Here is a 15,660-nt window from a genome sequence, read left to right as displayed (position 1 = left end):
CTTCCGATATCTAGCAGTGGGGAAGTGGGCCATGGCAAGCATTGTTCCAAGAGATAAGCTTACATGACTTCCTAGGCTTTCAGATCAATTGCTTCTATGTGAAATCCTGTAATTTACAGCATTTCTCTGGGTCTATTTTCTAATCTGCAAAATGGAGATGATAGTACTTAATTTATAGGGGTGTTGTAAGGATTAAATGAGATAACAAATGCAAAATGGTTATCCTTCCCCCTAGGCTGAAGACCAGCCCCCACACTCACCCTGCGCTTGATGGTCTTGTTGTTCTCATGGCATTTCCCTTGATAATGAGGGATGACTTGTACTTTGTTGTTGCCAAAGCCACAGATGTCAGGGCCTGGAAATTAAATCCCAATACATGAATTTACATCACTTTTAGGCAGTTTGCCTGTTTTGTGGCTAAGACAGACATAGCAGGAAAGAGATAGCACACACAAATTTAGGATTATTTGAGGAGAATTTAATAAAGGGACTATTTTAATTCTTTGTTTTGTGTCGGGTTTTTTTCTGTCTTTGTTCTTTGTTTGTTTGCTTTTGTTTTTGTTTTTGGCCACACCATGAGGCATTCGAGATCTTAGTTCCCCATTGAGGGATCGAACCTGCGTAAAGGGACTATTGTAAATGGTGGGGGCAGGACATTGAGAAAATATAAGGAATAATGCTATGCTCCAGGCTATTCCCATCCCTAAGACTGAAGGGGCTAGGAGAAGGCGCAGTTAGTTACCAAAGCCCAGGAAAAAAAGGAGTTCAGTAGAGAGGCAGCCAGGAGATAAGCTGTGACCTTCAGTCAAGGGACACAACTCTCCTTCCCCCCTGTGATCTGCCAGGGTTCCGTTGACGAAACCCAAGTGGAAGTCCCTCCTGTGCCAGGCACTTAATACCACGTCATTTAATTCTCACAAGGAGGTATTACTATCTCTACTTTTAGTTGGGAAAATTGCGGCCCAGAAAAGTTAAGCAACTTGCAGAAGGTCAAACAGCTAATAAGGAGCATTGCTGGGCTTTAAACCCAAGCCTAACTAGAAACAGAGCCTGGGGCTCTTCCTGCTTTGTGAAAACTTTAGAGGAAACTGTTGATTTGTGAGTCCAGAGAGCTTAACCTGGCAAAGGCCCAAGAATAGGGTTTTTTTAAAATATAAATTTAGTTATCTATTTATTTTTATTTATTTTTGGCTGCATTGGGTCTTCGTTGCTGCACGCGGGCTTTCTCTAGTTGCAGCGACGGGGGGCTACTCTTCGCTGCAGTGCGCGGGCTTCTCACTGTGGTGGCTTCTCTTGTTGCAGACCACGGGTTCTAGGCACATGGGTTTCAGTAGTTGTGGCACATGAGCTCAGTAGTGTGGCTCGCTGGCTCTAGAGCGCAGGCTCAGTAGTTGTGGCACACGGGCTTAGTTGCTCTGAGGCATGTGGGATCTTCCCAGACAGGGGCTCAAACCTGTGTCCCCTGCATTGGCTGGTGGATTCTTAACCACTGTGCCACCAGGAAGGTCCCACCAAGAATAGGTTTTAACCTAGTTTTTCTACCTAATTTCCCATGCTGTTGCTCTCTGACTATCCTAAACATGTGCCTGCGTGCACCACACACACACACACACACACACACACACACACTCAGTGTGCTCTAGCCACACTGGTCTCATCGTTTTTCTACTTACATTTGAATTTCATGTCTCTGAGCTTTTGTACACACAGTTTCCTATGCCCAAATTACATTTCCTCTCTCTCCTTTTCTGCTTATTAAAATCTAACTCATTCTTCAAAGAATAATTAATACCTTCTCCAAAAAGCCCCCAGGTGGGCATGACATCTTTTGTGATCTCATAACTCCTCATCAATACCTTTTTAAAAATATGTCTTCATTCTGCCTTTTAAAAAATGATTCATACGCCTGTGTCCACACCAAGCAGAAGGCAAAAGGGTAGAGTAGAAAAAGCCCAGGCTTTACAGCCAGACAGACTGGGTTCAAAATCTGACTTCCGACTTACTCATCTTGGGCAAATTTCTTGCCTTTGTTTTCTCATCCGTAAAATGGAGATGATAATAGCCCAAACTTGCTGGGTTGTTTGAGCATCAAATAAATAATATTCATTTGAAAAGGAAAACAATCACATTAAAAAAACCTATTTCCAATTTCCCTGCTACAACTACCATGTACATTACAGATATAAGCGCCTTGTGAGAAGGGTAGATTCTGAAAAAAATAGATGGGCAGACTCATGTTTTAGACCCCCATAGTGCTTTATTGGTCTACCTAAGAAAGGAATTGAAAAATAAGAAAGAGGGCTTCCCTGGTGGCACAGTAGTTGAGGGTCCGCCTGGCGATGCAGGGGACACGGGTTCGTGCCCCGGTCCGGGAGGATCCCACATGCCACGGAGCGGCTGGGCCCGTGGGCCATGGCCGCTGAGCCTGCGCGTCCGGAGCCTGTGCTCCGCAACGGGAGAGGCCACAACAGTGAGAGGCCTGCATATCGCCAAAAAAAAAATTAATAATAATAAGAAAAATAAGAAAGAGATTGAAAGATAAGAAAGAGAGTTGAGGGAGAAGGGATTCAGACAGAAAATGGATGAAGCAGCTGAAGAGGAGGATTTTGGCGAGGGCTAGAGAGAGATCTGGAGCTCCCCGGGAAAAGAAAAAATATCTAGAGAGAATTTTAAGGAAATGTTGGTTTATGATATGTAGTTTAACCCTTTCCTCTGAATTCGTGCAAACACCTTCAGTAAACTCCACATTCTTCACCAATGATTTGGGAGTTGGATTAGTTGCCGTTGTTTCTTGGTTTTTTAAATATCAACCACATTGAAACTGAGCTAAGTAAGAGCTGGACTGCCCCAAGGAGGGCCAGTATACTGAGGTTACAGATGCAACACTGGATGCACTACAGATGTTGGATAGAGGCGATTTCCCTAACCTTCTGTGCCTTTCTCTCCCTGAGGGCAGGAACCTCCTTCAGAGCACAAAGCCTTATTGTAATAGGTACATTTGAGGGTATCTACACAGTTTCTGATCCCTTTCTCTTTCTCTTAGAAATGGAAAGTGTCTCTCTGTACTGTAGCCTTGTTAATACCATGTGACTCTTCACCTCTATATTAACATTTAGGTTTAGAGTTGCTTTTCTCAGGTCTTCTAAGAGTCTTACCACAGAGGGAGGTGGAGCTATCACATTAGAAATTTCGTGTTTCAAAGAATATGAAAAAGAATGTGTATGTTAGTATGTGTATGTGTGTATAAAAATTGTATACATATATATGTTTGTATGTGTATGTGTGTATAAAAACTGTATATATATATATATATATAACTGAATCATTTTTCTGTACAACAGAAATTAACACATGGTAAATCAACTATACTTCAATACAATAAATTTTTTAAAAAATAAATTTCATCTGAGCCTTTTCTACACTACAGTGGCTCTCATTAAGACCCCACAGGGCTGACAGCGACTGCTATCAGAGAGCTTACCAAACATGATGTAATACTCGGATTCTGAATGCATATCCTCCTGGTTCAGGGTGTCAGGAAAGAGTTTCACGAACCCACCACCGCAATGGATACCTTGCTTGTGTTTTACTGAAAACTGAACCACCAAGGTCTCGTTCTCATTGCTGAATGGCTTCTTGAACCTGGTGGAGAGGGGCATAAAACTTGGCATCTTTACTGATCTGGAGACCTGAGAGCAGAGAGCGCAGAATCTTTAGATTTTAATACCCTAAGAGCAGCCAGAGAAACCTAGCACTTGGTCTCACCAATCTCTGCTACATTCTTACTCACCTACAGCATGCCAGGTGATGTCCTGGATGCTTTACACACATAATCTTATTCAAGCCTCAGAGCAACCCTGCAAAATTGGTAGTATCTTCACTTTTACAAATTAGGAGTCTGAGTCACGGGGTGGTGAAGTGACCTGCCTAGGGCCACAAGGCTAGTAAGGAACTAAACCGGGATTTTTTTTTAAAATGCACCCACTTTATTTTTTTAAAATATTTATTTATTTATTTATATATTTGGCTGTACCGGGTCTTTGTCATGGCACAGGGGACCTTGGTTTCCTCATGTGAGATCTTTGTTGCAGCACAAGGGATCTTTAGTTGTGGCACGTGTGATCTTTTAGTTGCGGCAGGCGAACTCTTAGTTGCAGCATGTGGGATCTAGTTCCCTGACTAGGTATCGAACCAGGGCCCCTGCATTGGGACCACGGAATCTTAGCCACTGGACCACCAGGGAAGTCCCCTAAACTGGGATTTTTATGACATGTTTGACTGATTCTTTCTTTCCCTTATACCATACTGTCTCTGATTTTCAAGAGATACTTAGATACTATTCTGAAGCTTTACAAAACAAGCTTTCTTTCTATTAAGACCCCATGGGTGGCCAGAATCAGGCTCTGCCGTGCACAACTGCTGTGGTAGGAAGAGGCCCAGCACAGACTCTTAGAATAAGTAATAATTGTTGCTAACATTTGTTGAACACTTCCTCTTTACCAGGCAATATGTTTCATTCATGTGTATTACTAATCTTAATCCTCATAAAAACCCTATGAGGTGGGCCCTACTAATATCTCCACTTTATCATGAAATCATTGAGGCTATTTCACTTGTCCAGAATCACACAACCAGTCTATCTAATTCCAGAGCCCCCAACCCGAGGCTTTATCTCCTCGTCCAGAGAATATCAGAGCTGTAAGGGGTCTTAGAGCCTTTCCTGTCTAACTACATTACTTTACAGGTGACAAAACCAAGCCCCAGAGAGGGAAAGTTACTTATCTAAGATCATATAGTCACAAGTGACAGACACACAAGCCAAGTGTCCAGACTTCCAGGCTAGTGGTCTTTTCATTATTTTAAGCTGCTGCCCAGCTTTCTGGCTACGGCTCTGTCACTTTAATTCTCTGAGTCTTAGCTTCCTCATCAGCAAAATGTGGATAATTAATCATACCCCAGAGCGTTCCCGTGAAAGTTAAATGGGTAAGAGATGTGAGAAGCACTTTGTAAACTGTCAATATAAAATGCAAGGGACTATCATTATTCATGCTTGGTGAGGGTCCTTCCTTCATGATCCCACAGCTCTTTGTACTTCATTGGGTCACATTATGTTGCAATTAAGTTTATTTCAGTCTCTTTGAATAATTTTTAAGCTCCTGAAGAGCAGGGGTATCTTTAATATAAAGATCTAAGGGGAATTCCCTGGCAGTCCAGTGGTTAGGACTCTGTGCTTTTACTGCCGAGGGCTTGGGTTCGATCCCTGGTCAGGGAACTAAGGTCCCACAGGCCACGTGGCATGGCCGAAAAAAAAAAAAAGATCTGGCATAGAGGAAATGCTCAATAAATATGCGTTAAGTTGCTCAGAAGGATCACAGGTGCTGATTCAGATGTCTCTTGAGCATTTATTGCACACCAGGCTCTGTGCTCTAAGCACTTTCATGTCTAATATTACATTAGGAGCTGTCTATATTTTAAAGAGCATGCTTATTTCCCCAAAGACCTCAAGGGAGGCTAGAGTAGCCAGAGAAGACTTCATGGCGGGAGGAATGGGCACAAAGGAAAGAGCACTGAACCCACAGGTAGAAAACCAAGTCTTGAATTTCCACTCTACCAAACTTAGCTGTGTAGCCATGTGATATCCCCGCCCCCCCGCACACGGACGCCCCGGAGCCTCATTTGTAACCAGAACCCTTTTAGAAAACCAGGAGGTACCTAATGAACCTGAGTAGGATGAGGTATGGGGAGCAACAACCAAGAAATCAAAATGAGAGTAGAGGACTTCCCTGGTGGTGCAGTGGTTAAGAATCTGCCTGCCAATGCAGGGGACACGGGTTCAAGCCCTGGTCTGGGAAGATCCCACATGCCGCGAAGCAACTAAGTGCGTGCACCACAACTACTGAGCCTGTGCTCTAGAACCTGCGAGCCACAACTACTGAGCCCATGTGCCACAACTAGTGAAGCCCGTGTGCCTAGGACCAGCGCTCGGCAACAAAATAAGCCACCGCAAGGAGAAGCCCGAGCACCGCAAGGAAGAGTAGACCCCGCTCACCGCAACTAGAGAAAGCCCGTGCACAGCAACGAAGACCCAATGCAGCCAATAATTAATTAATTAATTTTAAAAACAAACAAACAAACTGAGAGTGGGTGGGCGGCTGTGCAGACTGAGCCCTCAGAAGAGTCATTCAGACAGCCTCCAGTTCTCTTCTCCTCGGGAAACAATTTTCCAGAGTGGATTTAAATGAGATTTTAAATGTTCAAGCCAATTCGTAATTCTCCTCTTTACTAAACATGAAAATGAGATTCATAACAGAAGCCAGGAGAAAGAAGATGGGATATCACTCCAGAGGACAAGCAATGGATTCTAGTTATAGGACAGGAGCTTTCTCAGACAAAATACCATTGCCTAGAGCTCCTCCTTCCCTCCTAATAATTATTTGGCTCTTACAGCAGCCCTGTCTAATGAACATGGCAAATGATGACTATTATCTCCATCTAATATCAAGGCTAAGAGAAATGAAAAGTCTTGCCTAAATTATGCAGCCAGCAAGTCATAGTTCTAGGTCTGTCTGCTCAGTTCTCTATTGTAGCAAGCAGCTCCAGGGGAGAGCAGTATTTGGGGGTTACATAGTGCTTTCCCCTGTTTCAAGTGCAGAGTGTTAAATTAAAAAAATCCTAGGGTTGGGGAAAGCAGTATGGTCCCGGGTAATGAACACAGTCCTGGAGTCAGACCTAGAATCAGGTCTCAGCCCCACCTCTTGCCAGCTGTGAATATAGCCTTGGGCAAATTATTCAACTTCTCTGAGGCCCCCTGAAAAATTGGGAACATAATAGTAACCATCTCATGAAGTTATTAGGAAGATTAATGGGGATAATGTGTCTAAGAACTTTTAAATACCTGTTACTCAACAAATACATTATGATTTTTGTGGAGACTTCATTCTTCACATTCTATTTCTTTCTATTCTAAGAAAGAGAAGTGAACTGGTAATCACAAATAAAAACAGTTGTATAAAAGTCAGAACTTTCCCAGTAAATTAGTATGTTCTTAAATTGTAGTAATTACCTTTACTCTATGCTTTGTAAAATTTTCCTGCAGTGAGCTGAAATTTACCATAATCCAGCCTATGTTTAGATTCAACCCATCGTTTTTTCCCTCCATCTATGGAGTTAAAGAAGAAAAAAAGCAACATATAAAAATGGTTTGTGTTTTATTAAAGACAATGAAATACAGCCAAGGCTGATCAAGTCTTATGGGAACAGTAATGGGATATCAAAAGATAACTCCGAACTACTATATAGCACAGGGAACTATACTCAGTATTTTCCAATAACCTATAAAGGAAAAGAATTTGAAAAAAAATATATGTAGGTACAACTGAATCATTGTGCTGTACACCTGAGACTAACACGACATTGTAAATCAACTATACTTCAATAAAATAAAAGTAAAAGTAAAATATATTACTCCAGTATTCCTGAAATCCCCCTCACTATCTGATGCCTGAACCCCACCATTTATGCACTACCATATGGTTAGTGTTCCATTAATGCTCTAACCCACCCTCCCCTATGAAAGTGAAATCCTGAAAAACACTACAGGAATGTTTGTTTGAAAGGCATGTGACACTCTCATAAAACTTGATGGAAAATACGGTTGGGGGGCTGAGCCCTTATACATATTTATGTTTAGAAAAATAAAATAATAAAATTAGCTTACCAAGTAAAGAGATTAGCAATATCATTTTATACTTCTTGAATTAGTAATGATGGTATTGAACAATCAATTTCCATTTACCCTTTTTTATTGCTTAAACTTTTTAGACTCTCCTCTGCAGTTTCAAGGAGAGGGTGATAAATTTGTTTTGCTTTGGCATAGATGGCATATAGACAAAGAGGCATTCTTTTTGGGACCTGGCACTCCATCCAAACATTCAGTGCCTCTCTGATTTTATGCCGCAGAGTTGCTGACTCCCACTTCCTGGACCCACCACAGTCCCAGAGTCATGGGGTAATTTGGCAGCTTGAGATGGAAGAGGCCTTGAGGGTAGCCTTTATTTTGTCTCCTCCCTGCAGCTGAATTTCTCTTTCTCAAATCCGACTACCCGATATCTAGGGTTATTTCTTTAGCTCTGCCCATGAAAAAGCCATATCAACATACCTCTGATAACGCCACCCTGAGTTGGCTCTGTTGACTCCTATTACTCAAGTCTAACAACCAACGACCTCCCTTCCTGAAGCCCAGGGGCTTGCTTTCTCTTGTCTTCCCCTGTCACTCCCAAGATCTTCGTGTTACACAGGCCAGAATGTCTCAGTGACGACCTCACCCATCACTCCTGAGGGCGAGGCCCCAGGAGGTTCTTCCTGCCTCAAGTTGCTGTGGCTTGAATGAAATGGATCCTGCTTCCCTGACCATAGTTGATGCAATGAAGGGTAAAAATTGATGTCAAAGTCAAAAGATTTGTTATTATGTGTTAGACCCTTGTGTGGCTCCCTGAAAATTTCCCCTCATTTACTCCCATGGATAATGCTTTAAGATAGATATTATTAGTTCCATTTTGCATCTAGTAAGTGGTGCACCTGAGATTTGAACCCAAATCTGTTTGATTTCAAATACTGCCTCTTCTCTGGAAGGAGAGGGGGATGCAAGGAAAAGTGTTATGAAGAGAAAAAGCTTGTGTAATCATAATAATAGCTACTGCTTAGCAACTACATGTCAGGCATTGTGCAGGGGGCCTTACATGCATTATCTCATTGTAGTCCAATAATAGCTCTGTGACAAATGTCCTATTTTTTCCCACATTCAAAATGTGAGAAGAGTGGAACTCTGAAACTTGTCCAAGAACAAAGTTTGTAAGTTAGATGAGTACGCAGGCTTGGACCCAGGCCTTTGCAACATCAAAATCCGCGCTCTTGATCCCTATACTATATGGCTTCCCATGAAGTCATGTGTGTGAAAAGCCCTTTATAACCTAAAGAGTGTACAGCAAATGTAAGAATCAACCATAGTACTTTACAGTTTGTAATTAATAAAGTTATTTGTGTATAGTTTGAGTAATGTCTGTCTTCCCTACCAGACTGAGAAGTTTCATAACTATTTTACTAACCCTTGTGTCCCAGTTTCTAGCACAGAGTACATCACCAAAAACATTTGCTGAATGACTGAATGGATGCATGGTCATGGCTTTTGCCTATGCCATAGATTCTCAGCCTTACAAATGGATTGACTCATTTATTAATCCACTTGACAAATGTTAGTTGAGCCTGGCATGCATGTTGAAACAGTTTACAGTTTTCACCTTGAACTTTATGGTAGGAGAGGTTAGAACAGAACTCAGAACTTCTTATCACTAATCATTTTTTCTGGGTGAACAGTACTGATGCTAATCTAACTTGCCACAGTTTAAGATGTCCTCAAATAAGGAGCCTTTCTTGTTAGGAGAATAATGTTACCTGATTAATAAAGTTCCATTTTAATGTTTTATACTTTTCCTCTTAACATCATAACATCTTAACATCACAAAAAGCTCAGGCCAGAACGACCCTTCGTGGTCATTAACCTGACCTCCTTGTATTGCGTATAGAGAAAATGAAGCCAAGAGAAGGAAGCGACTTGCTCATGGACACAGTTGACGGTTACAGAGCTGAGACTAGAGTCCAGTTCTACTGTACTCTGGTCCTGGGCTCATTACTCCTTCATTCAACAAATATTTCTTGAGTATTCATTTTATGCCAGGCACCAGGGGCACAGACTTGAATCTGACAAGGTCCCTCCAGGGACCTACGAGCTTCAGGGAGCTCAGAGGCTGAAAAGACAGACAAGTAAATAATTACAATACAGTGTGGTAAGGGGAGTGATAGAGGGACACACAGGACAGTGAAATTCAGAAAAGCACTGACTGCCCTCCAAAGTCAGGATAGATTTCAGAGAAGGCATGCCTAAAGAAGAACTGAAAAAGAAGAAAAGGTAGGAGTGGGTGTTCCAAACAGAATGTCTTGCATGTGGAAAGGCCCTGAGGCATGAAACAGCATGGTGTTTCAAGGGAAGTGCAAGCAGTACTGTACGGTTTTGCAGGGCAGAGGGGCCAGATCAAGGAGAGCTCTTATTAACTGAGAGCAAGAGAGCAGTGTATTTACCAAGGTTGGATGCTACCATCTTTTTTTCCTTGTTAAATCTTTCCTTCAGACTGTTCAAATATCTGTATGTCCCCAGAGATCCATCCAACAAAAAATAACAGGTGTTTGGGTGCTCCCACATCTAGCCGATAAATGCACATAATCACAGCCACATCTGTAAAGATGCAGAACCAAGGAGGCCAAATAACAATGATTCTTCTGTCAAATAAACTCATTTCCAAAACGCACCTCCCAGGATGCCTGGCTTGTGGTGTAGTTCAAATCAGAAGACTGAGCTAGGGCCTCATCTCTTCCACTAGCTTCAGCAGGATCTTTAGCCTCTCTGAGACTCAGCTTATTCATCTATAGAAAGGTTTTACCTACCTCATCGTTTCTGGGAGAATTAAATGAAACAGCATGCAACACAGTGCCAGGCACATCGTAAGTGCTCAATAAGTACTACTTGAAGCCGAATCTGTATATGTGTATATGTATACAAAGATACATAATATCAAAGGTAAAGAGAGAAATATTTGTAGCCTTGAAGGTAAAAGTTGTGCCTTCCCCAGCACCTAGTCCTGAGCCCGGAACGGAATAGGTCCTTTAGAAAATGTTTGCATAATTAGATAAAAATACATATTTGCCGCATTTATTCAACATCATCAGATTATATTTTGCAAAGGAGAATTTTCTGGATAAACTAAAGCTTACCTCTTCAGGTACCAACATTTTGTCTACCATTTTCAATGGAAAAGTTCTGTAGACATTATAGAAGACCCTGACCCATTATGTAGAGAATCCTAAACAAAATTTTAAGTTTCTTGAAGACTCAAGCTCTGTACTAGGCTATAATGTACAGCAGAAGTGTGAGTTTGTTTTGAAATTTTTCTGTCTCCGTTGTTCCCGTTCAGCTGTGAGCACTCACTTCTCCCTGAGGTCAGTGTGTTTGCCTCTAGCAATCTACCCAGCTCTTGTGAAACCGGTGGACCTATGTCCCACTTACCTGCCTGCCAACTTACCTGTTCACTTCCTTTCCTTTCTTTCTGTCTACCAGTCTAACTGCATGTCTGCCACATAGACCATAGTCACTCAGATATTTATCAACTAGTAAAAAGCCTTATGGGGTGGTGAATAGCACTGGATAAGAATCTTGGGTCAATCACTTTTCTGAATCTGTGTTCTCATCTGTAAATAAGGACTATATTAAAACTCTTTAAGGAAAGGAACACTGTGCACATAGTAGGTACTCAATAAAAGTTTGTTGAATGATAGATTGGCATGAGGACCAAATTAATTAAGATAATAATAATTATTAATTAATATCAGGATGATGATTAATAATAACTATTAAAATTATTTTTTTGGCTGTCATTGAATGGGCATTGTAGTGGGTCCTCCGTTCATTTTGTAAGCTGTCATTTCTAATCAACTATACCCTAAGAAGCAGATAGCCAAGTTTGCTAAGAAAGTGAACATTAAACAAGGGCCCATATGTTTGAACTATGATAGAATTTAAGTCCTTCACTTAAATTTTTGCAGAGAACCTATACTGTGCCAGTGTGAGTGCTAGACGCCAGGGTACAAACAAGACATAATCCCTCAAAGAACTCAGGGTCTAAACAGAGAGACAGACAAATAAATCATCTGCTTTTCTTATTTTATTTTTCTTGGATTTTCAAAGTAAATAATTTATTGTAGAAGATGTAGAAAGCCCAGAGGAAGCAAACATGCAGTAAAAATATCCATCATCTACCTCCCAAGATGACCATTGTCAACATTTTGCTATATTTCCCTCCAGCCTTTTTTTTTTTTCTTTTCTGTATGTTAACAATGGCTCCTGCTCTCACCTCCACATCCTTGCAGCCTCTGGAGAGATCCTTGCCATCAGTTTGTACTTGAGACCTGGAAAGGCCAGCTGGATCAGGCCTCTTGGGTTTGGGCATCTGTCCAGGGTGATTCTTCCTCAGGCCCAGCATGTCCAAGTATCCACAATCCACAGATGGTCCCAATAGCTTATCAGTCATAAGCCTGAGCAGCAGGCTGTTCCCCAGCCCTGCTGGGCTGTCCTCAGCAAGTCTGAGCCAGCTGGGCACAGAGGTCCTTTGTCTCATAATGTCACTTCAGCCAAGTTTTCATGGTCAAGTCTGAGAACTGACAGAATTAACATTCACACACGTGGGTGCGTGCACGCGCACACACACACACGCACACACCCCTTGTGACTTCTGCATCATTCAGTCTCTCATCTGAATTCCGGTTTCTTTCTGTCTGATTTTGTACTTTGACAATGGCCTTTGCTGTCACCATTAGCTCTCCCCCTCACACCTGTTTATGTCACTAATTCAATGATTCTCCAATTCAATCAACCACAATTCCTGCATATTTTAATGTGCCCTTTTTTTTATGTGAAGTCTGAGATTCCAAAAGCTCATGTTGTCCCTGAGGCCACTGGTATGATTACCTGCTGGCCACCTGACACTTGGCAGCTTGCATAAGTGGCCAGTGCATCCTTTATGGAGGTAAGAGACCTGGGTTCAACAAACATCTCTGCCACTGACTCATTGTGTGACTTTGGGAAAACCACCTCTCCTCTCTAGGTCTCAGTTTTCCCATCTGTACAATGAGAGGGTTGAATTCTAAAAACCCTCTAGTTACCAAGTTGCAATGTGGCCTGGAATAGTCTGGGAAAACAGCAGAAAGAAAGGAGCCTGACTCAAGCTCTGCCACAAACCCATAAATGGTCCTGCCATGTCATATCCTCTCTCTGGACCTCAGTTTTCCCATCTGTAAATGGGGAGAAGGAGGCCATTTGGGGCTAGATGAGCATTCAGAGCCCTTTCAGTTCTGACATTCAAAGAATCTAAGCTTTACCTTTCTTGGGGTTGCTAGGCACTACTTAAAATGTGAGCTAGAGGGCTTCCCTGGTGGCGCAGTGGTTGAGAGTCCGCCTGCCAATGTAGGGGACATGGGTTCGTGCCCCGGTCCGGGAAGATACCACATGCCGCGGAGCGGCTAGGCCCGTGAGCCATGGCCGCTGAGCCTGCGCGTCCAGAGCCTGTGCTCCGCAACAGGAGAGGCCACAAGAGTGAGAGGCCCGCGTACCGGAAAAAAAAAAAAAATGTGAGCTAAAAGGCCTTCAAGTACCAGATTCGTGGGAGGCAGTGGGGTGGGGAGAAGGAGTAATGTGAGAAAAATCAGCTTTGATATCACACAGTCCTGGGTTCAAATCCTGACTTTGCCATTTAAGAGCTGTGTGACCTCAGACAAATTATGTAGTGTTTCTGAGCTTCAGTTATACTGTTTGTAGACTGGAAAAATAATTACTTTACAGAGTGGAGGTGAGAACTGGAGTGTGTAAAGAATCATGCCTAGTGAGTAAAACTATGCTTAATAAAGGTTACCTAAGGCATCAAATACAGTTTAGCTGTAAAAACTAGAGTTCAAAAGGAGGAAATTCAGTTCCAGAAAGAAATGGAAAGACAGAACAGTTCTCTTCACTTTTAATAGTTTTTAATTAAAAGAGTAACACAAGTTCATTGTAGAAAATAAAGTAAAAAAAAAAAAAGTCATCTGAAATTCCATTATTTACATTTTGGTATATCTTCATCTATTCCTTTCCTCTATGCACAAATATATTTTACATAGTGACAATATATGCCTTATATGTAATTTTGTACATTTTACAACTAAGCTTAGATCATAAACACTTTCCCATGACATTAAGAACTTGCCAAACACTATATGGCTGTATCATACTTCACTTCATTGGGCCCCTGCTGATGGATATTTAGGTTTGTCTCTGAATGTTTCCAATTATTAATAACACACCCCATCTCCAGTGACCTTCCATCCATTCCAGTTTAGCCATCTGCCCCTACATTCACACCTTGGACCTTATCGTGACCAGAAACTGCTCCACCTCTGAAATCTCAAACCCAAACTCCCGCCTCCATGATTGTGGCTTTCTATCCTCCAACTCTCACGCTCTGTTACTCAAAGTACACCTGTTCTTTGATCCCCTCCATTTTTTTTCCAGTCAACTGTCTCCTTCCTATCTAATTCTCACAGTCCTTCATTCTTCCCTCCCTCCCTCCATCCTTCTTTCCACAAAATTTTATGAACATTTTCTATGAGCCGGGCACTGTACCAAGTGCAGGGGTTGTAAAGTTGATAGAGATGTGGATCCATCACCTTGCTCACTCCTCTTGACCATTTGCCTTTCTGCAAAAGTCCCACTGTGTCATCCAAACCTTCCACCTTCACTTTCCCTTTGCATCCCAAATTACGTACTTGAGCCCTACATGACTTACTCTCTCAGCCGGGATTCTCCAAAACATAGCCCACGGCTGTCCTGTTCATTTCCCAGGCAGCCTTCCACCCCCACCACTCCTCTGGGTCGTGAAATGGTCTCTTAACTGCAAAATGCAATGAATGTTTTCCAGTTTGCCTATTTGGCCTCCAAACCACTTTTGACACTAGCTGTGTAAACTTCGGAGGGTCACTCAACCTCTTTGAACCTCAGTTTCTGCATCAGTGAAAGAGAGATATCATCTTTCTGACAGAACTGTTGAGAGATTCAATAAAATAAGGTATAAAGAAAAACATCCACTGGTACACAATAAGCATTCAACAAAGATTAAGTTCTGACTCACTGCATTTGGTTTCCTGGGTCCCTGACAACCAGGAAGTGTTTGCCTTGGCTAGGATGAGCATTCTGATCTCTCGAAAGAGTCATTTCCCAGTGCAATTCATTCATTCATTCAAAAATAATTGAGCACCTGCTATGTGCTTGTTCTGCAGGCTACAGATACAGCAATGAACACAACAGAGAAGCACTGTGTTCTCAGGAAGTGAATCTAATGGCGAGGAGAAAAAGAAAGACAATGAACAAACATGTAAACAAATGCATCGAACAGTGAAAAGTATTCTGAAAAATTAAGCATGCAAAGGTTCATGAGGGAACTTTCAGGGGTGATGGAAATGTTCTATATATTACTTGTGGTGGTGGTCACACAGGTGTTTATATTTTTCAAAATTCAGTGAATGATACCCTTCAAATGGGTGCATTTTATGTATATAAATTATATCTCAAAAAGGTTGATTTAAAAAAATTAAATCATACAAAGGGATAAATATGTATATGGGGGGGATAATTTTTGATAGAGTGAACAAGAAGAGCCCCTCCGACATTTAAGGAGACATTTAAGCAGAAACCTGAATGATGAGAAGGAGTAAACCACTTGAAGATCTGAGAGAATATTCCAGGCAGAAATCACAGCAAGTGCAAAGGCCTTGAGATGGGACTGAGCCTGGAGTGTCTGAGAAACAGCAAGAAAGAACAGCCACTGTGGCTAGAATGTAATGAAGAAGCAGGAGATAAGATTGGAGAGACAGGCAGGGATCAGATCATGGAGGTGATCCAGAAGCCTGGATGTTATTTTAAATCTAATAGAAAGACAGTGGTGGGGTCTTCCCTGGTGGCGCAGTGGTTGAGAGTCCGCCTGCCGATGCAGGGGGCACGGGTTCGTGCCCCGGTCCGGGAAGATC

The 15,660-nt window shown here is 42.1% G+C and overlaps 1 pseudogene; it reads right to left on the bottom strand.

Annotated features, from left to right (window-relative positions):
* The window catches only part of LOC103077921 (calreticulin-like), a 33,676-nt pseudogene that overhangs the window by 14,493 nt on the left and 3,523 nt on the right, over positions 1–15,660 (bottom strand).

The sequence above is a fragment of the Lipotes vexillifer genome, unplaced genomic scaffold (genome assembly GCF_000442215.2).
Source record: "Lipotes vexillifer unplaced genomic scaffold, Lipotes_vexillifer_v1.1 scaffold525, whole genome shotgun sequence".
NCBI lineage: Eukaryota > Metazoa > Chordata > Mammalia > Artiodactyla > Lipotidae > Lipotes > Lipotes vexillifer.
This window is presented reverse-complemented; position numbering and strand designations above follow the sequence as displayed.